Source organism: Aquarana catesbeiana, linkage group LG10 (genome assembly GCF_042186555.1).
Source record: "Aquarana catesbeiana isolate 2022-GZ linkage group LG10, ASM4218655v1, whole genome shotgun sequence".
Taxonomy (NCBI): domain Eukaryota; kingdom Metazoa; phylum Chordata; class Amphibia; order Anura; family Ranidae; genus Aquarana; species Aquarana catesbeiana.
In genome coordinates, this window is record NC_133333.1 from 119558660 (window position 1) to 119582276 (window position 23617).

A 23617-nucleotide genomic window follows, 5' to 3' on the forward strand; every position below is an offset into this window, starting at 1 on the left:
TCTCCTTAATACAAGTAGTCCTCAGATTAGTCACAGTGCTTTAATGTTGCAGCGTGTGAATTGATTTAGTAATCATTACCAGATAGCGTGGAAGAACTAAAAGAAAACAAGATCTTGTAAGGTTTGATCGTTGTTGGCTTACCAGATAATTTTCATTGTTAGCTAAGTAACGGGTTGTAGTAATTGCAACTATTACCTCTTCCTCAAGGATGCAAACATCCAGCAGGCATTACATCGACATTATAAAACACAGGATCTAAACTCAAAGCCCATCTACACTATTGATCCCACCACTGCGTCAAGGAGTGTAAAAAAAGATATGACTCAATGAAGCTGACACTTTAAATACAATTGAAGAACAACACATTTACTATGGTCAAGCAAATAGAACCATATGTATACACGGTAAATAGTGGTGCTATATCATGTGCCATAAACACTAGACATGTGCAATTAGTTTTTTGACGAAATTTGACAAATTTGTTAAATTGGAAATATTCTAATTAACGAAAATGCGTTTAACAAATTTTTCCGTAAATGTGAAAATCCGAAAATTTGAAAGACCCCAAAATAAGAATGAAAATCCGAAAATTCCAAAGAACGAAAAATTGGAAAATAAGAACGAAAATACCAAAATTCGAAAACCCGAAATTGTGAAAATCCGAAATAATAACTAACTAATAATCATAACTATTACTAACTATTACATTATAGGTATTGGAATTTCCTTTCAAATTTGGCTGTTAGTGAAAACAACGAATACAAATTTATCTGAAGTTACGAATGATCCGAAATAACGAATGCCGCATCTAAAGGAATGGAACCTAACTAATTAATAATAATAAATATTATTAAAGCGGGGGTTCACCCACACCGCCAAAAAAAAAAAATATTAAAAGCCAGCAGCTACAAATACTGCAGCTGCTGACTTTTAATACATGCCCACTCACCTGTCCCAGGGTCCAGCGATGTCGGCAGGGGACGCCGAGAACCCGCTTGGTTCTCGGCAGCTGCCACCGCCATCCTAGATGAGGGTATCAGGAAGTGAAGCGTTGCGGCTTCACTTCCCGGTTCCTTACTGCACATGCGCGAGTCGCGCTGCGCGTCCCTAGTGGTCCCCGCTCTCTCCTGGGAGCTGTGTGTTCCCAGCAGACAGCGCGGTCGGGACAGGAAGAGGCATAGACTTCCATGGGAGTCTATGCCGGAAGTGGGTGCAAATACCTATCTTAGACAGGTATCTGCACCCCCCTCCCCCCTGAAAGGTGCCAAATGTGACACCGGAGGGGGGGAGGGTTCCGAAAAGCGGAAGTTCCATTTTTGTGTGGAACTCCGCTTTAATAATAATAATAATAAAAAAGTTTTATTATTTATTATTAATTCCTTACATTCTATCCATTTAGGGGCAGCATTCGTTATTTCGGATAATTCGTAACTTTGGCTAAATTCGTATTCGTTACGTTCATAAACAGTCAATCGCATCCAAAGTAAGTAAAAAATGATGGCACATGATTGGTTTATGGAAGTCAGTGTAGCTTCACCTCATTCTAAGGTCTGGAGAAAATTCCCTTGTAAGTGAACAGCCTATTTGCATTTAGTAATTCCACCAATAAGCCAAGGTAGTGCTTATGTGAAGGTAGTGTCCATGTGAAGCCTGCTGGATGTTTGCATCCATGGGGAAGAGCTAATAGTTGGTATTACTACAACCTGCTACTGAGCTAACAAAGCAAAATATCTGCTAACAACAACAATCAAACTTCACGCCCAAAACTTTGCCACTGAGGAGTAGTTCATTGAGAAGCTTAATTGACCAGAACAAATCTCTATTCATGCTGGTCAGTTTACATCTAGAGCAGCTGACATGATGATGCAGCTGTGAGATCCATTACCCTGGAAACATGTGCAATCTTTTAAGGAGAAAAAACATGGTATGCTTGAACTAGACCTTTTTGCTATATTTTTAACATAAAAAAAAGGTAAAAACAGGCGTGCCAGGGAACTTGTAAAAAATCCTATGAAACATGTACGCAAGCCAACTGCAAAATGTGATAGATCAACACTTTTTTTTTTATTCCAATAGACACAAAATATGTGCCATATTTAAAGGGCAGGATGTTATTCTTTATATTTATTTCTAGATTTTTGCATTGGGCTACTGCTTGTGATTTCTGATTTTTTTTAGGCCCTTTATATCGGCGTTTCAAACGTCTACACAAATCAGTGTAGTTGCAAATTCAAGTTAGAAATCAAGCAAATGTGATAAGCCACAATTTTGCTTAGCTACAATATATATTATTAAACACTAAATGTACATACTGTAGTAAATACACCTGAAATATGTCTTTCCAAATTTTTCTGCACACCAGACTCAGACCAAGAGGGAGGGATAGCATTGTAAAGCCAGCCATAGATGGTTCGAAACTTGACCAGTTGAGCAGGGACCGTCCGAGATTCGAACCATGCATGGGCAAGCTGAATGTACTCAAGGTGATCAATAAACCAGCCTGCCAGATTTACATGCGATTATTGCTAGCGGCTAGCACTAGCAATAATCACTGTGTTCTCTCAGCAGGGACGGCTTTCCCTACCCAAGAGAACACAATGGCTCCACAGGAGGGATTCCATCAACACTGTCAACCATGGTTGCAGGAAATAAATTTTCTCCGTCTATGGCTGGCCTAAGCCAATAAAATTCTGTTGCATCACACAATGCTGGCAATCTAACACTGGAAGCTTGCTTACAGGATAGGCAACCATATTTCCTGATCAGTTGGCTGCTGCTTATTTATTGTGCAGTCATTAACTAAGGGTGGGGAAGTAACAAACCTCTATTAATTATCTGCGACAGAGAAAATTCAGGTCATTAACTGGCTAAACCTCGTGGCAGGGATTTGTGAATCACCAGATGCTGAACAACACATCTTGTAGTACAATTGTAATTCGTATAGTAGGTAAATAGGTCAACTGTATGGTTAACTGTTTGGCTGGGGATTGACTTTAAATAAATGTTGTTTAGCATAAAATGTTGCACTGAATTAGTATAACTATGATCTAAAATGTGAACTTTCTTAAAATTCTTACCAAATTAATTGTGATGCCTCGTACACACGATCTGACTTTCCGACAACAAAACTGTGGAATTTCGTCTGAAGGGCGTTGTCTCAAACTTGTCTTGCATACACACGGTCACACAATTGTTGGCCAACAATTACAAATGTAGTGACGTACTGCATGGTTTTTCAGCTCTTTAGCGCCACCCTTTGAGCTCCTTCTGCTAATTTTGTGTTAGTAGAAGTTTGGTGAGTGTTGATTCACGCTTTTCATTTCACGCTTTTCATTTCACGCTTTTCATTTAGCGCTTTTCATTTCATGCTTTTCAGTTCATGCTTTTCAGTTCATTTCTGAGCGGCTGTTTGTCAACCAGACATGTTGCGGAATCGGAGTAGATATTATTGGCCTTGGAAATATTGCTTTGACATTATTTTTTTGGTTGAATAATGATTTGATTTGGTATATTTTCTATATTTTTGGATGCATAGAATGCATTTTTTGGTTAAGTTCTATTGGCAGATAGCATGTCTATTTTTTTTTTTTTAATGTACAATAAAAAAATTGTGGAGAATAATATTTGGCTATGTGTTTTACTTCTAATGACAGTTTGGGAGTAGGCAGTTACATTTAAAAAATACAATGTAAAATTGACAAGGGACACCAACATAGTTGTATCTTTGACCTTTTAAACTATGGGATAATGGTGTTGTGGTAACTTGCCCAAATAATTATAAAAACCAAAAACATAATAATATTATTCTTGATATCACTAGAAAAAAAAAAGCCTTTGAAAATTAGTTTGCAATAACTCCATCAGAATCACCAGCAAAGCAGCTTCATTATTATCCCATTAAAGAAGAAGAGAATGTGCGCTGCATTTCGAGATGTCATAATTTGTCACGTCACGAATGTTAATTCTCCATTACGAACTATAGTTTTTACAAGACCGACCGCTTCTGCTTCCGAGCATGCGTGTTTGTACTTTTGTCCTATGGACTTGTGTACACACGATCGGAAAATCTGACAGCACACATTTGTTGGCGGAAAATTTGAAAACATGCTAGCCAACATTTGTTGGCAGAAAGTCCGACAACAATTGTCCGATGGAGCATACACACGGTCGGATTTTCCGCCAATAGCCTGACATTCAACATTTCCCGTGGGAAAATCCGATCGTGTGTACGGGCCTTTAGTTTAATATAAGGTACTGTCAGAAAATGACCTGTCTTGGTGTGCGTGGGCAAGTATTTTGAAGTGGCTGCTAGATTAAAAGCTACTGATTTTTGGAGATGGTTCTTAGGCAATGATGTGCTACAATCCGAATAAAAGATAGGGCATAATAATAGGTAGAAAAATTTTAATAAAGCACTGCAACCTGTATTTCTTACTTTCGCTCTGTTAAGTGCAGTGATTTGTTATTCAGCTGTTTCATTTGTTTAAAGTTAAACCAGGAGTTGGAAATCCTGGGAAGACGGTGTTCTACTTTCAGAAGCTCTATTGTCATTAAAGATTATATCTGATTCTGGATTTCAAACTGTCTGCTATTAGTAACTGTATGCATTGGAAGGAGGGAAGAAAAACCTTGAAAGTGGAATTTTAGTGCATACATTATTTTTGCCAGACATAACCAGCAAGTAGAAATATTTGATAAAATGCAACTTTATCATATTCATAATACTGTTGGGCCTTGATTCCCAGATGTGTATTCCTCCCCCTCTTTGCTACAAAGCGCAAGGCTAATTTCTATTTGAAACGTGTTTTTTTACTCAATATATTATAAGCTATATGCTGTATATGTCCCAGGTTGGGAGTTTTGATAGTTTAAAATTCAGGGGTGCCCTGAGCAGGCAGTGTGGTTTCATATGTCCTTGCAATTGTATATAAAAACTTTTTGGTCTTTTTGTATGTTTGTGAATTTTAGTGTTTCACCACTTCAGCTCTGGAAGGTTTATCCCCCTTCATGACCAGGCCATTTTTTGCGATACGGCACTGCATTATTTTAACTGACAAATGCGCGGTTGTGCGACACTATACCCAAACAAAATTGATGTCCTTTTTTCCCACAAATAGAGCTTTCTTTTGGTGGTATTTGATCACCTCTGCTGTTTTTTTTTTTTTTTGCGCTATAAACAAAGATCAGCAATTTTGAAAAAACACAATAATTTGTACTTTTTGCTATAATAAATATCCCCAATTTTTTTTAAAGAAAACAAATTTTTTTCTCAGTTTAGACCAATTTGTATTCTTCTACATATTTTTGGTAATAAAAATTGCAATAAGCGTATTTTGATTGGTTTGCGCAAAAGTGATAGTCTCTACAAAATAGAGGATAGACTTATGGCATTTTTATTATTATTTTTTTTTTTTACTAATAATGGCAGCGATCTGCAATTTTTATTGAGACTGCAACATTATGGCGGACACTGGACACTTTTGACACATTTCTGGGACAATTATACAGCGATCAGTGCTATAAAAATGCACTAATTACTGTATAAATGTCACTGGCAGGGAAGGGGTTAACACTAGGGGGCGATCAAGGTGTTAACTGTGTTCCCTGACTATGTGCTTAACTGTAGGGGGAGGGGACCGACTATAGGAGAAGACAGATCATGGTTCCTAGCTATTAGGAACTCCCTATCTGCATCTCCTCACAGAACAGGGATTTATGTGTTTACATAAACATGTCTCTGATCTGCCTCTCATGCCCACGATCGCGTGTGACCGGCGGTCATCGCAAAAAATGGCCTGGTCATTGAGCAGCCAAATCTTCCGGGGCTGAAGTGGTTAAAGTGTATTTTCACATTTGCAGTCAAACTGGGAGAACACTCATGTTACATGTTCTTATTCACATAACATAACTTAGCACAGCAAAAATTGCAGCTTATAATTTTATATGCTCTTTTCTTAGAACTCCAGCACTGAAAAATCCCACTATCGGAACAGACTCACTCTGAACTTGTTCAGAAATGCTTGCAGTCTGCCCAGACACCTTCTCTTAAAAAAAAGCCCAAAAAGTAAGACATATTAGAAAAAATAGGTATGCCCCTCATGAAATGTAAACTTACCTGGATCATGCTGAATGAAAAGATTGTGAGTGTTTTGCAGGATAAACAATTTAAAATTTTTTTTTTCCCCCGGCTTACCTACTTGCAGGTCCCAGTCACACGGAGCTGACTTCTAGGTTTGTGAGTGAGGGATTCCTGGCTGGACCCACTTCCTTCTTTCCTAGTTCTATTTCCCCCTCCCTCTCATTCTTCTCTCTTCTTTCTTTTCTTCTCCTTGAGGCTACTTTCACACTGAGGCGCTTTACGGGCACTACAGCTCTAAAAATAACGCCTGTATAGCGCCTGCAAAGAGCCTCTCCTGTGTCTCCAGTGTGAAAGCCCGAGGGCTTTCACACTGGAGCGGTATGGTGCGCTTGCAGGACGGGAAAAAAAGTCCTGCAAGCCGCATCTTTGCAGCACTGTAGGAGCTGTGTATTCACCGCTTCTAAAGCGCCCCTTCCCATTGAAAACAATGGGGCAGCGCAACAAATCCGCCGGCAAAGCGCTGCAAACCCTTTTTCGGCCGCTAGCAGGGGTTAAAACTGCCCCGCTAGCGGCCGAATAGAGCTGCTAATACGACGGTAAATCGGCGCTAAAAATAGCTTTACTGCTGATGCCCACAACACCCCGGTCTGAAAGTAGCCTTAGTCTTCTTTATGTTTCCCCCCTTCTCCCCCCCTTTTTTAATGGTAATCTAGGTACTAGTTGAGGTGCTATTTGGCCCTGAAAAATGTTTGAGAGGATGGTTGACAATGGTTTTTTGATATTTCATGACACAAGTTATGTGGATTACTACTCTACAGGTCACCTCTCAGATGCTATAAATTGATGGTGCCTTAGGCCTCATGGGCCTTACATATTTTATAGCTGGATCTGTTAGGTAATTCTTTTAGACAGGCCTCTTCCATCATTAAGGTGGTGAGATCCAGGCTGATTCCACCATCTGATCTCCTAACTGGAATATCATTACGGTCACCTACAAGCTGCTTTTTTTTTTATAGAGACTGGTCTATTCATTACCATGCTGATGCACAGTTTTGATCAATTCTTACATAGTTTGTTTTCCTTCTTTTATACAACCAGACTGGACCCACTGGATGGTCCGACCCCATTACTATGATCTTCTTGTGTACCTACTTTACCATGTGTGCAGAGTTATGTAAGAGTTGTTTTGTTGATATGCTTTGTAATTTCCCTCTTTTACTTGGAAAAATAATTTAATAAAAATGATTGAAACACAAAAAATAGGTCTGCTGTGTGAAAGGAATGCATAACGATTTAGTGGGGGTTTTCCCAAATGTGACTGCTAAAATAGACATGCACTGATGTACCATCAAGGGAATTAGGTCTACCTTCAAGGTCTGTTTACTCTCAATTTATTTATTAATATACACTGAGCAAAATTATAAACGCAAAACTTTTGTGTTAGCCCCTATTTATCATGAGCTGAACTCAAAGATCTACGACTTTTTCTATGTACACAAAAGGCCTATTTCTCTGAAATATTTTTCACAAATCTGACTAAATCTGTGTTAGTGAGCACTTCTCCTTTGCCGAGATAATCCATCCACCTCACAGGTGTGGCATATCAAGATGCTGATTAGACAGCATGATTATTGCACAGGTGTGCCTTAGGCTGGCCACGATAAAGGCCACTCCAAAATGTGCAGTTTTACTTCACTGGGGGGTCGGGGGTCCAAAAACCAGTCAGTATCTGGTGTGACCACCATTTATTTCACACAGTGCAACACATCTCCTTCGCATAGAGTTGATCAGGTTGTTAATTGTGGTCTGTTGGTCCATTCCTCTTCAATGGCTGTGCAAAGTTTCTGGATATTGGCAGGAACTGGAACATGCTGTTGTATGCGCCAATCCAGACCATCCCAAACATCCTCAATGGGTGACATGTTCGGTAAGTATGCTGGCCATGCAAGAACTGGGATGTTTTCAGCTTCCAGGAATTGTGTACAGATTCTTGCAAATGGGGCCGTGCATTATCATGCTGCAACATGAGGTGATAATCGAAGATGAATGGCACAACAATGGGCCTCAGGATCTCATCACGGTATCTCTGTGCATTCACAATGCCATCAATAAAATGCACCTGTGTTCGTTGTCCATAGCATAGGCCTGCCAATACCATAACCCCACTGCCACCATGGGCCACTTGATTCACAACGTTGACATTAGAAAACCGCTCACCCACACAACGCCATACACGCTGTCTGCCAACTGCCCTGTACAGTGAAAACCGGGATTCATCCGTGAGCACCTCTCCAAAGTGCCAGACGCCATTGAATGTGAGCAGTTGCCCACTCAAGTCGGTTACGACGACAAACTGTAGTCAGGTCGAAACCCTGTTGAGGATGACAAGCATGCAGATGAGCTTCCCTGCGACGGTTTCTGACAGTTTGTGCAGAAATTCTTTGGTTATGCAAACTGATTGTTGCAGCAGCTGGGTGGCTGGCCCCAGATGATCTTTGAGGTGAAGATGCTGGATGTGGAGGTCCTGGGCTGGTGTGATTACATGTGGTCTGCGGTTGTGAGGCCGGTTGGATGTACTGCCAAATTCTCTGAAACGGCTTTGGACACGACTTATGGTAGAGATATGAACATTCAATTCAAGGGCAATGGCTCTGGTGGACGTTCCTGCAGTTAGCATGCCAATTGCACGCTCCCACAAAACTTGCAAAACATCTGTGGCATTGTGCTGTGTGATAAAACTGCACATTTTAGAGTGGCCTTTTTTTGTAGCCACCCTAATGCCCCGTACACACGGTCGGACATTGATCGGACATTCCGACAACAAAATCTAATCTAAGTATACGTAGAGTTCGTGCTGTGCGGGGGCTTGGTGTTGGGGTCCTGAACTTGACACAAGTCCAGTCCATGAACAGGGTGGGGAGGAGTTCATGGACCAAGAATTGGTTGCTTCAGCATGACCAGTTCTGTCATATGCATTTGCTCCGTGAGATCCGTGAGAATAATCCTGATGATTTCAGGAACTTTTTCAGGATGACGAACCCCGTATTTCACCGTTTGTTGGCTTCGCTGACCCCCTATATCAGCAGGCAGGATAGCTGCATGAGGCAAGCCATCACTCCGGAGCAGAGGCTCGTCGCTACCCTGCGGTACTTGGCGACAGGGAGAAGCCTGCAGGACTTGAAGTTCTCGACAGGCATCTCCCCCCAGGCTCTGGGTATCATTATCCCAGAGACCTGTTCTGCCATCATCCAGGTCCTGCAGAAGGAGTATATGAAGGTAAGATTTTTATCCTTCAATATCACATTTTATTGTATTTAATGTTTGATAATATATTGTATTTCTTTCCTCATTACCTAATTACCATGATTGTAATATGCTGTGAATGTCCCCTTTGTCCTCATGCATGCTGGAATTTTATGGGGGTTTTTTTAGTCCTTCATACATATTTGCCTTCACTTACCTCCCCAGCATGCTCTCCTGGCCCTATATTCACCTCATGTAGTCACTTAACAATGTATTTTATCAGCTCCATAGTAGTGCTTTACCCCAAACAACCCCTAAAATGTTTAGATATGTGATTTGTGCTTTAAATTCAGGCAGAGTGCCAGAGGCTTTTTTTTTGTAGTGTCCCCAAATCATTTTTATTAACCCTCCCTCCCCCCAACTGCTAAGTCAGCTGATCCCAATTCTCTGTCTATCCTCAATCATCTATCTGCTGACTTTGTCAAACCCATACACACTATACCCACCTCTTTTGTGGTCAGATTTATGGATGAATTCCCCAAAGCATGTAGTGCAAGGGCCTGCCTGTATACTTTCAAATGGTACTGTTTAAAGTTTTTGTATTATATTATTATCTTGATAGGTAATAGCAGAATGTCCAAATGTGCTCAAATGTGTACAGTGTGTATTTATATCTTTGTATTATGACACTTCTTACCTGTCCAGTGGTCTGCCTATAGTGTAACTAAGGAGGGGCTGGTCAAAGTAATACCCATTATTGAGGCATTCATCTCTCAATGAAGTGGAGAGGGTTACCTGTTCAAGATTCCCCCACCCCCTATAATGTTAGAAATGGCCCATGAGAGGGGGGAGGGGATATGATAGGTGTACCTTATACTTTGGTGTTGTAAAATTCCCCTTAATAAATGTTATCTGGATGTTGGCCAAGAATGTTTGTGTCTAATCTGTCTTCCATGTTTATGTGCAAAAATACTAATTAATTTTTGTTTTCCTCAACAGTTTCCTTCCACACCACTGGAATGGCAGACTGTGGCCCCCCACTTTGCCCAGCGGTGGGACTTTCCTAACTGCGGAGGGGCAATTGATGGGAAACACGTCCACATCGTCCCACCCCCCAACTCGGGGTCGTACTATTATAATTACAAGGGGTTCAATAGTATTGTGATGTTGGCGGTGGTGTCAGCTAATTACGAGTTCCTGTATGTGGACGTGGGGAAGAATGGCCGGATGTCCGATGGTGGAGTCATCGCCCAGACGGAGTTTTACAGGCATCTCCAGAATGGCAGCTTGGACTTGCCACCTCCAGAAGACAATGTGGAAGGACTCCCATTCGTCTTCGTTGCAGATGAAGCATTTGCGCTGGGGGACCATCTTTATGCGGCCATTCCCAATGAGGAACCTCACCCTGAGGGTTTTTAATTACCAGCTGGCCAGAGCCAGAAGAGTGGTGGAGAACACATTTGGAATCATGGCCAGCCGGTTCTGCCTATTTCTTACACCCATCCATATGGCGGAGTATAAACTGAATCATATAATCCTGGCGTGCTGTGTTCTACATAACTTTTTATGGCAACATTCTGCCAACTATGCTGGCTCAGTTGGGCCTGAAGCCGGAAGTATAAATGAAACAACCCTGACGGCGCTTGAAAGTGGCCGTCCTGGCTTGCCCTCCCTGAGTGCCCGTGATGTTTGGCTAAGATACCTTGAATTCTTTGCGGGTAAGGGGGCCATCAATATGCCAGACAATTTGTGAAACCTTGATCAAATAAAAAAAAAAATCAGCAAATCTTTGGTGACATTTACTGCTTGTGTTTGTTTTAGCTGACCCTGACAGAAATGTGGTGAGTCCTGAAAATGGCGTGATTGTGTAACATTACAAAGCAATGTTGGGTGTTAGTTACTAAAGGCAAAGACACTTTGCACTACAAGTGCACTTGAAACTGCACTGAAACTGCACTTGTAGTGCAAAGTGGTTTTTCCCCTTAGGAAATAACCCCCATTGTCACCGAAATCAGCAATTAGAGCACCACAAAAGTGTTGTAGCGTTGAGACAATAATCCACACATTCTTGATTAACACTCTTTTTAATAACAGCACAATCACATGTGCATTTAGAAAAGGTTTTTAAAACAAAACAACATGTTTTTGTATAACAATTTTTGGGGTGGCATTAGAAAAAATAGAAATGTCCATTTAAGATAAAACAGGCATGTTTCCAAACAACAAGAAAGACACAAATCTTTGAACTTACAAAGTTCACATTTGGTAGAACTTGAAGGCAATATCAGACATGAGTATTTAGGAACTGTGTTTGATATTGCGTTCAGATGGGGTGAAGTCACCCCAGGAAAAGCCAAATTTTGAAGATGCACACCAATTTACGAATGTCAACATATGCGACCTGCCATCACGGGGGATCAAGGGACGTGTTTTGAGGGAGCAACCCCTTCCTCTCAGCTACTTTATTATTGAGGAAGGGGTTGCACCCCCAAAACGCGTCCATTGATCTCCCATGATGGCAGATAGCACACGTTGACACACTGTGTGCATCTTCAAAATTTGGCTTTTCGAAAAATCGCTAAAACATTTTTAACATTGTAGCACACAAAAAAACAAAGGGATTCGGAGGGGTTTTAAACTCTCCCCAAAACATCAATGATGTTCTTATTTTTTTGAATAACATCATTGATGTTTTTCTTGAGGTTTTCCAATGCTAAATTACACCCCATGATCTCCCCGATCAAGATTTGTGCACTTTCAAAGGTGAAATTCCCTGGATCCACAACATCATGATCACCTAAAAAGAGAGAAACCAAAAAAAAAAGCAGGTATTATAAATATGCCGGCATCCATCTCTTACCTGAGCCTGTGGTTGCAGACACTCACCTGTTGTGGTGACTAGTTTCACCAGGTCTTCTTCCTCCTGCTCTTCTTGTGTTGGGGGTATTTCCCCTTCTTCTAGAGGTGGGGGGTCTCTGGTCTCCTCGGATGAGGGGTGTCCTCCGGGTCTTTTCTCCCCTATGTAAGACAAAAATGGTATACTTAGCACACAGATATTTGATGGCAGAACTATAAATATGAAACATTGCTTGGAAGTGGGGTACAATTGTCTATTTTGGCATACTTCCAAGATGTAGAATTTTCAGTGTCCTTTGTCAAGCTTCAATACTTTACCTGTCTTGTACAAGCTTCACGGATGGAGACACCCCTATAGTATACACTGGAGCACCTCTGTGGGACCCCTAATAAAAATGGTGTTCTTGTGTCCCACACTAGTGCTACAGCATCCAGATGTGTAAACAGCTGCTGAGTGTCCTCTCCTTACACAGAATCTAGTTTGCATTTCATTCTAGTAACAAACACATCTACACAACCAAATTATTTGCATACAAGTAGGCCCTCAAAAATGTTGGAAAAGGCATTTGGCTAAAACAATGGTGTTTTATAGGACACAGAAAAATGTTTAATACGAACAAATAATGTGCCCATGAACATGAAAGTTGCCATTTTAAAGTGTACAACACTTAAGAAAAGCACATGGAGCAGCACAAACGTAATAAAGTAAAAAAAAATAGCAACACAGGACAACTACTTACATTTTTGCAGCACTCTCCGAATCTTTCTGTACTGCTCGTGTTCTCTTAATTTCAGGTCCGACCACCGCTTCCTGAGCTGATCTTTCGATCGTCGTACCCCAAAATTCCGGTGCAGACTCTTGACCACTTTCCCCATGATCTTGGCCTTTCTGACATTGGGGTTGGGGTAAGGTCCATACTTTCCATCATAGTCGGCCTTCTTCAGGATGTCCACCATCTCCAACATCTCCCCAAAGGACATATTTGAGGCCTTAAATCGTCTCCTTCTGGATCGGGACGTTTCCGGCTCCAGGCTTTCCTCCTCCTCCTCCTCGTTGCTATATTTAGCACGCACCTGCTGTGTCTCCACCATGTGCTCTTCCCCCACTGTGCCGAACGAAAAGGGGCGGGGAATAGACTAGAAAGAACGTCAGGGGCAGGCGGAGTTCCACGCATGCGCAGTGTGTATAAAGCGTAACACGCGTGCGTAGTACGTACGATCTGTGAGCGGAGGAAGGAGTATCGGAGGCGCCGATCGTGATAACGAAGGTAAGAGCCAAACTTGGGCCTATACTGCTTCTAGATTGAGGCCTATATTGTAACAAGATTAGGAGAGTTTTGGCTCACATTAGGGTTTGTCTTGTGTTGTGTTGTGTCTTGCAGTGAAAATGGATATCTTGAACGATACCGACTTCATGGCAATCTTCATTGACATGTTCAGGGAGCTGCCTTGTCTATGGGAGATAAACCACCCACATTATAAGAACCAAACAAAGAGGAAGGCAGCGCTGGATCAATTGCTGGAATTTGTGAAGCAGGTGATCCCGACGGCAGACATCACTTATTTGAAGATCCTAATTGGTGGCCTGAGGAGTACATATCTAAGGGAGCACAAGAAGGTCCAGGATTCGCAGAGATCCGGAGCAGCAGATAACATCTATGTCCCCAGGATGTGGTACTATGACAGGCTGCATTTTCTGGCAGGTCAGACTGAACCCGGGTCATCACTCTCCAGTCTTCCTTCCACGCTTCCTTCCCCACCAGCTGAGGCTTCTGATGCCCAACCTGGGCCTTCCAGACAGCAACATGTGGAGGAGCCCAGATTGAGCCAGGTATAGCATTCCTCTAAATATTTCTGGTTGTCCAATCAATGATGTTAACTAGATGTTAGTTTGGAGTACTAATTTATGATTGTGATTGATGATGCAAAAACTAAAACCATATTCCTTTTTCATACACAGGGAAGTCTCAGCCAGGAGGTGGCCGGCCCGAGCAGGCTGCCTGATATGCAGGTCCCTCCCCTACAACCGCAAAGAGAAAGTGGCAGGAAGAGGGGTACCCTAGAGGAGGCTGCCATAGGACTCTTTTGGAAGGCTACAGAGGCCCTGACAGCCCCCCACACTGTGGAGGAGAACTTTGCTGGCATAATTGCCTGTAAAATGCAGCGGATGGAGGAGGGCCAACGTCTACTGTGTGAGTCATTAATTTTGGAAGCTCTCAATAAGGGGTTGAGGGGCGAAATAACTTCTGCTACCCACATTTGTGACCTCACACATGGTCCTCCTCCTCCAGGTCCTACTACTCCTCCTCCTTCTCCTCCAGGTCCTACTAGTCCTCCTCCTCCTCCATGTCCTACTCCTCCTCCTGCCACATCTCCAACAGCAGAGCCACAGCCAGGAAGGAAGCGTGGAAAGAAGACCAGAAAGTGATGGCCCTGGATCCAGTCTGGTCTGGCAAAAGATGCAGCCTCTTGTGGTACCACAGCCTGGGAACATACATGTCATCTGCTGCTTTCCGGATCTCTGGGACTTCGGGACCAGACTGCACTCCCTTAGATAAGGACTCCTCAGGCCACCAATTTTGATGTTAAATAATTTTAGTCTGCCCTGGGGGTCCAAGGCTTCGCTAATTTCTGCTGTTTCTCCAGCATTGCCTCCCTCTTTGTTTGGTTCTGATCCCTTAATAAAGGAATTTTTTATTTCAATTATACTTGCCTATGTGTGTTTGATTTCAAAAAGGACAGTTGGTTTGTGGGGATTCAGGTAGATTTCGAAAATACAATGTGAAATTAACAAGGGACACCAACACCAAGCAATCTCCTTGAGATTAAATAATCTAAGATATCAATGGTGTTGTGGTAACTTGACACACAAAACACACACAAAAATATTATGGAGTCAAACTAAAAAGAAAATAAAACAAAGATCAGCCTTAAAAAAAATACAAACCAAAAAAAAAAAAATCTGCCTTTAAAAAAATAAAAATACATAAAACAACACAAAACAAATTTTGTCAGATGTGACAAATCCAAATATATTGAGGGAATCCCGATAAATAATAAAGAAATAAGTTTGTGAGAAGTCTGTGTGAATATGAGCAGCAAAACTACTTAATTCTTCTCACATTATAAAGAAGAAGAGAGTGCGCTGTATTAAACCATTTTTAACATTGCACCGTGACGAAAGTGCTGTATCCATTCCGAACGCTAATTTTACCAGACCGAGCTGTTCCGTCTCAGAATTTCTTCTGAGCATGTGTGGCACATTGTGCGTCGGAACAGGCCACACATGGTCGGAATTGACGCGATCGGATTTTGTTGTCGGAAAATTTTATAGCCTGCTCTCAAACTTTGTGTGTCGGAAAATTCGATGGACATTTTCCATCAGAAAATCCGACCGTGTGTACTGGGCATTAGGCACACCTGTGCAATAATCATGCTGTCTAATCAGCTTCTTGATATGCCACACCTGTGAGGTGGATGGTTTATCTCGGCAAAGGAGAAGTGCTCACTAACACAGATTTAGACAGATTTGTGAACAATATTTCAGAGAAATAGGCCTTTTGTGTACATACAAAAAGTCATGGATCTTTGAGTTCAGCTCATGATAAATAGGGGCAAACGCAAAAGTGTTGCGTTTATAATTTTGCTCAGTGTATATACTGTAGATCTATATGTCCCAAATTGGGAGTTAATTTAGTTTAGATGTTCGGACCACTTATTGCAGAAGTGTCTTCATGCATCAGCATAGCTTTACATGTACTGCATTTGCAACAATTTTCCTTCAAATTTCATTGAAAAACGTGGAATTTACTTTGATCCACTATTTTCTTGATGTTGGGTGAGTCATTTTTCACCCTAACCCCCTTCAGCAGCCCAGACTCGGAACAGACTCACTCTGAACTTGTTGAGAAATGCTTGCAGTCTGCCCAGACACCTTCTCTTAAAAAAAGCCCAAAAAGTAAGACATATTAGAAAAAATAGGTATGCCCCTCATGAAATGTAAACTTACCTGGATCATGCTGAATGAAAAGATTGTGAGTGTTTTGCGGGATAAACAATTAAAAAAAAAAATTTTCCCCCGGCTTACCTACTTGCAGGTCCCAGTCACACGGAACTGACTTCTAGGTTTGTGAGTGATGGATTCCTGGCTGGACCCACTTCCTTCTTTCCTAGTTCTATTTCCCCCTCCCTCTCATTCTTCTCTCTTCTTTCTTTTCTTCTCCTTGAGGCTACTTTCACACTGAGGCGCTTTACGGGAGCTACAGCTCTAAAAATAGCGCCTAGCTTTACATGTACTGCATTTGCAACTATTTTCCTTCAAATTTCATTGAAAAACATGGAATTTACTTTGATCCACTATTTTCTTGATGTTGGGTGAGTCATTTTTCACCCTAACCCCCTTCAGCAATCCAGATGTTAATTTATGAGTTTGCTCCTGTTGTTTTTTCATGAAGTCAGTGTAATCTTTCACTTGCTAAGCACCAAATGGGGATATTTTTTTTCTTAAGAACTGGAGGCCAGATATTTGTTGAAGGTGTGATTCTTTTCCCAGCCAAGTGATTCTTCAGGGGAAGGAGCTCAGTTTAAAAGAAGATCCATATTCATGGATCATCACTATTGTAGCTTATAACTATTCAACACTCATGTATGTAAATGGAAAAGATTTAACTGACAAATAAATTCAGCCTTTAGAATATCAGTGTGGACCTTTATCTAACGTAGAGTTGTAGATTTAAATCATTTAGTCCCTTTTTGTTGACCTTTATCAAAAAGACAAAAGGCTAAATTAACAAAGTGAAATTGATTATTATTTGCCATAACAGCAATTATTTTCACAAATTATAGCCAAGCAGAGCTGAAAATGACTGTCACCTGGCTGATCTATATGGAAAATAGTTATAAATTGTAATAAAAATGTTATAGCTTCATGAAGTGGAATCATAGTTTAGAAGCCATTGCTAATGTTTCACAATCCTCACAAATGCTTTTTCATCAAACTCTTTCAAAAATGTTCTTAAGACTGGTAGATGCAGTATGAATTGAAAGACTCCATTTTCTGAGCCAATATACCACTGCTTCCGGAGAAATATATTTTCCATTTTCTCTTCACTCATCTTCCTGCATCATGGATTAGATTGGACCCAAACTTTGGTAGATGTCACATTTTTTGATAATAATATTCTCAACTTTCCTTAGAGAATTTGCAGAATCAGGAATTAAAATATATAATAAACTTTAATCATTCTCACAGAGAATTAACACCACGATTAAGGCAAATATGAGAGCAGTTACATCTGTGTTTGTATTTTCCCAAAAATAAGATATCTTTTTTTAACCTCTAGTAGGGTCCTTTAAAGTGATGCTTTTCATAAACATTTCTATTTCAGTTACTAAATAAATTCTAATGAATGTATCTAATTGTGAAGAGTCTTATATTTTATATATATATATGCCATAGACGGTGCAAATTTCTTTCCTGCAACCACGGGTTGCAGAAAAGAAATTCAAATGATTGCCCTATCCACACAGTGTTGACAGGTGAATCCCTTCTGCTGATCAATTGTCTTCCCCTGGCAGGGGGGGGGGGCATGGGGGAAACCCCCCCTCTGGGAGAAGACCGTGATTTTCTCTAGCGGCTTTAGCTGCCACTTGTGATAATCGCAAGTGAATCTGGCAGGCTAGTTTTACCCAAGTTGATTGATCAATTAACTTGGTACATCCAGTCTGCCCATTAATGGTTAGAATCTCGGCCAATTCAGCGAACCAAATTCAAACCATGAATGGCCGGCCTAAGTACTTACTTTTAATGACGTTATCTTCAGGTGTACACTTCCGAAGGACAACTTAATTTGTTCCAGCAACTGCAGTTTAAATTAGGGTCAGAGATAATCCTTCTTGCATTAAATGTGGAGCAGCTCCAGGCAACCTTGCACATCTACTATGGAGATGTCCAAAACTAGTGCAGTACTGTACTGGGATTCTGCAATTACTCAAATCAATTCAGTCCTTGGTATACTTACTGGTAACTCTCCTCTCACTTGCAATCTAGAATATTTTGACGCAAGCAACCTAGACCCCTCCTCAATGATAGCTGTAACAGGATTACTATTTGCAGCCTGTAGTTTTGTGGTGCTAATATGTACCCCCAACATTAGTGGAATGGTTTGCAGAGGTCAACAAACTGCTATCTTTTGAAAAAAATGATGTACAAACAAAAGGGTACACTTCACAAATTCTATGAGACCTGGGATATATGGTACATTGCTACAGAATGGGCTGTACAATAGGTCATCTTGCTTTACCTGACTTGCCCCCATCCTCCACACCTGATACCCCTGTCCGTCCTACAAGTGAAAGCTAATTGTTCGAAACCAACTCTTTCATGAAGTCACCTCTTATGTTAATGTTTGATCGGTAAAACTACTTGTATGGTCAGATCCTTAGACGTTCACTTCATTTTACATTCATCGCTATATTTTATCTGCTGTTATGTGTGCCTGCAGACTGGATCTTTGTATATCATTGTGTTACTGAACCAAATGAAAAGCTGCACCATTCACATGCTTCTGTCAGATTTACCAGCTGCTTCAAACACTACAGCTGGGTGCTGGGTCACTATTAAGAGCACATCAAGCCCAACCATATAGCCACAAATGTCTACCAGAACCACACAACAATATACTGAATCAATAAAAGTAGTTGAACACAAAATGGCTTCAACTGGCTCTTTACCCATTAGCAAAGCCCCTCGAATATGTTTCACCCGTGTGGGGCTTAATCATAGTGGCAGCAGTTTTGTGATATACTACATTGGTGTGCAGTCCCAAGAAACTTTTGTGGCAATGTTGTTGTGCTGCTGCTTTTGTTCCCTGGTATTGTACATAACCCCTTGCTTGTTGAGGTATGTCTGTCTCTGTTGGATCAAAATGTATTTCCCTCGAAAATAAATCTGATTTAAAACAAATAAAAGACTTGTAACGAGAGGGTCTTCACCGCACTGGTGTAGATTCAAACCAGGTGTAAACCAAATGATTGTCTCCAAAGGTAAAGAGCCCCAGGTGCTGGCTAATGCTGAGTCATGCTGGAAGTGTGCAGAAAAGTCCGGACAGCCACACACCGGGAAAAAATTCAAAAGTCTTTATTGTAAAATTGGGATCATACAGTATACAGGACACTGTGACAAAAAAGAACAGGCAATCATCTAACACGTTTCACACTTATGCTAAGTGCTTACTCATGAGTAAGCACTTAGCATAAGTGCGAAATGCGTTAGCTGATTGCCTGTACTTTTTTGTCACAGTGTCCTGTATACTGTATGATCCCAATTTTACAATAAAGACTTTTGAATTTTTTCCCGGTGTGCGGCTGTCCGGACTTTTCTGCACACTGTCCGGACTTTTCTGCACACTTCCTAATAAAAAACTTGCTTGTAAAAAGTGATTTTTTTTAAAATAGTAGACTAAAAACCTCTCACATTTCTATGTAGGCCTCTAAGTATTCATTGAAGTGTGTATATTTGTAAGGCAATTTAAGGAATTCTTTGAGAATCTCTTTCACATATCACAGACAATAAGAGTTTATTGTTTGATGTGTGTGCTTTCACTGTTTGGTGTTGTGTTACTGACTCATTGATCTTTTGAATTTCCCCCTCTTTTTTGCAGGTAAACGCTACTTTTGTTGATTCCATTTAACAGAAATGCATAATGGTTCACAGCAATTATCTATTGTTTTTTCATATTGCAAACAAGTTTTTCTACCTGCATTTTACCTTCCCCAAAAGGAATAAAGTTACAGCTATGAAACTTCAGTTGAGAACATCAAGGAATGGGCTCTAGATAAAGGCCCATATGAAAGGAAAACATTTGCAGAGAACGTGAGACGAAAACTTGAATCTACATTTTTTTTTAACTGTAGTTTCTTCTACTTCCAGATATGTAAGTTCCTTCTTAAACTAATATGATGAATTGATGAAATTGAAGGAAGTGCTTACAACTGCAAGAAGTTTTCTAACAGAACTGAATAAAAAAAATAACTTTGTGCCTGCTGAAAAATGGCAGCTGGACTTTTACTGGCTGCTAAATGCAATACTTTAGTACCTAATGTTTGGGAATTTTTAATTGGACTTTTGACTAAGGTAATGTAAAGAGTAATTTTAATGTGCCAGTAATCCTTGGCAGCCAACCAAAATAAAAATATTTAAAAAGCAAGATAATCAAAACATTTTTTTATTGGTCATTATAGATCATGTATAAATTCCCAATTATTCAAATCACTTATGGTTAATTTTTTATCAAGTCTACTTTGATTATCACCTAGCAAGACATGCAGATGCTCAAAATGGGGGAGAATCCTCAATATTAAATGCTCTGGTTGCATTGACAACTTTTGACACAATATGGCTGTGAATATCTGTTCTGTAGAACATACGGACAGCAAAAAATGTAGCTGTGATAACCACATTATCGACTTCATCATAATAATTAGTGGACTATACTGCATATTAAAGATTACAAACCCTTATTCAGCCCATGGACATCCTTTTGCCATAAACCACAGGAAAATTGAGGAATTTACTAAAAGTTTGTGAATTCTAAGCTTCCATCTACTGCTCACTTTTGAGAAGTCTTTTCTGCATGTCTTTCAAAATTACCTAAAACAGATCTGTTCAGTCTAGGCTCAAGGTCCAATCTGCTTTAAAATTGAGCTTGTAAAATTGTAAAGCACTTTAGAGAAAGACACACATTTTACTCTACAGTAGTGCCTGTATTTGTAGCAATGTTGCCTACACACTGGTTGCCATGTATGCCATGCACCACTAAAACTCGGGGATAAAATGACAAAGGGATGCTATCTGCCTAGAGTTGGTATGTCTTCCCCTACTGCTTTGCGCCAGTTGCTCGGTTTTCTTCTCCAAAGCAAAAAAAAAAAAAATACTTATTTTACCTAAGATATACCTAGAGAGTGTTTGCATGCTTGTGTGACTATGATAAGAACATTATTTTGTAAGTTCCACTGTTTGAAGGACTGATATTAATAGTGATATACTGTGTAAAACACTACGTAACTTGCCTCAACAGGGAACAAATATAGGGTGATATATCAAAGGAGAAACTCTTTGGACTAAGTCCAGTTCATTGATTAAAATTTCTCTTTAAGACAAAGGGACAAGATGGGCTTCAACAACTTAGGAGGCATATCTATCAACCTGGACCAATTGGGGATGGAAAGGAGTAAATATCTTTATATTCTTATTCACTTAGAAATCAAAATTTAACTGTGACACTATAAAGATATTGTTGCCTCCCTATGCACATCAACATATTTACATATTCTGAGTAAAGGATAAAAGCACTTTCAAACAAACCCTCACTTACCTCTGTATGTATAGATATTGAGAAACTCATGTTCAGCATTCATGATAGAGACACTGGAACCAACTTCTCTTCAACTTTCTTTCTATGAAGAACAACATTTTGGCAGCCTGCTAGCCCTCTACTAAAATCAAATATCTGGTGCTAGAAGTTAGAAACCAATTGAAACAGACTTTAGAATCTCTGTAGTGATCTTTGAGTATCTCTGATGGCAGTTTTTGCTACTTGTTGAGATGTGTAAAAATAAAAAACAAAATAAAGTTTTAATGTCCATAATTTTGGCACAAGTGCACTTTAATGAAAATAATTTTCATTGGTGCTACTCTAAAATTTTGAAATGATGCTATATGTTTATAGGATGGGAGGTTATGTCCACATCCCTGGATCAGACAAGCTACAAAAGAAGAGTTTTCCTCCAGTGGGACTTTGTAGGACAAGAGCTCCCTGAGCTCTTGCCCTACAAAGTCCCACTAGAGGAAAACTCTTCTTTTGTAGTTTGGTGCTACTCTAAAGGTTTAATTAGGTCAAGTTCACACCACAATTTCTGCATTCTGGATGCATTTTCCATGTGCTCTGATGTGTTTTTTTCCTCTTTTTTCTTCATCTCAGTTGCAGAAATGTGCATTTCGCTGATATGTCCTGTTACATTCCAGATGTGTTCCATACAGAAAAAAATGCAACATGTTCTACTTTTTTTGACTGCACTGGAACACTGCACTGGTGTGAAGTAGGGCCCTTGAAATCCATATTATACACTGTCTATGCATTTGCAATTTAGAATAAGAACTCAGTGGACTGCATCTGGTGTGAACTAGTCCTAAAAGAGCAGAGGCCTTTAGCTTAAAGCAGGGATCTCCAAACTACATCCCTCCAGCTGTTGTGGAACAACACATCCCACGAGGCATTGTAAATCTCTGACATTCACAGACATGACTATGCATTATGGGAATTGTAGTTCCTGAACAACTGGAGGGCCATAGTTAAAGTATAACTAAAGGCAAAACTTTTTGATTTAGTTTTGGATAGAGGGGAGAAGAAGACAGTTTTTATTGCTGTCTGTGCCGGTTAGGGAGATTCGCCTTGTTTATATGTCCTATTTACCATTATCATTGAAAGTGAAGGTAATTCCCATATTTTGGGTTGTCCCCAGAAAAGTAATAGAGGGGAAATTTACCAATAGGGACACAAGTTCTGGTGACCTGGGGGTCCCCAAGAAATTCCCTTAATTTGCAGGGATTTCCTCTCGCTTCCAGTTTGGCTATGGGACAGGAAGTCAAGGGAAATCTCTGACATGCGGCACAGATGGCAAAAATAACCCTTACAGGGGTTATAACCCTTCCTTGCTCTATCCAAAAATAAAATAAAAAGTTTTGCCTATAGTTCTACTTTAACCTCTTGCCAACTGCCCCATGTACATGTACTGCAGGACGGCGGCTCCTCTGCGCAAAATCACCTACAGGTATGTGATTTTGCAATTCCAGGATGCCGGCCACCCACTCCCACTGGACGCTGCAGATCGTTCCCGACCGAGGCAGAACGGCGGTCTGCCTATGTAAACAAGGCAGATCGGCGTTCTGTTCGTAAGGAAGACAGAGATCCTATGTTTCTGCTAAGCAGGAAAACGGATCTCTGTCTTCCCACAGTTAAAGCTCCCCCACACAGTTACAAAGCACTACCTAGGAACACATTTAATATTTTGATTACCCCTGACATTAACCCCTTCCTTACCAGTGTCATTAGTACAGTGACAGTGAATTTTTTTTAGCACTGATTACTGTATTGGTGTGGTCCCCGAACAAGTATCAAAAGTGTCACTTAGGGGTTGATTTAATAAAGGCAACTAGACTGTGCACCTTTGAAAGTGCAGTTTCACTCTGCAAGTGCAGTTGCCTAAGAACTTAGTAAATGAGGGAGAGCTCTGCTGACTTCAATCATCCAATTATGTGCAAGCAAAAATACAGTTTGTATTTATTTTCCTTGCATGTGATTGGTTGTTCTTTGCAAAGTGAACCTTTACCTCATTAACTAAGCTCTGGAGCAACTGCACTTGCAGAGTGCAACTGGACT

At 40.5% G+C, this 23617-nt stretch overlaps 1 protein-coding gene across 2 annotated transcripts in view; it reads right to left on the bottom strand.

Moving 5' to 3' along the window:
- The window catches only part of NECTIN1 (nectin cell adhesion molecule 1), a 489765-nt gene that overhangs the window by 253987 nt on the left and 212161 nt on the right, over positions 1-23617 (bottom strand). The window lies entirely within an intron of this gene.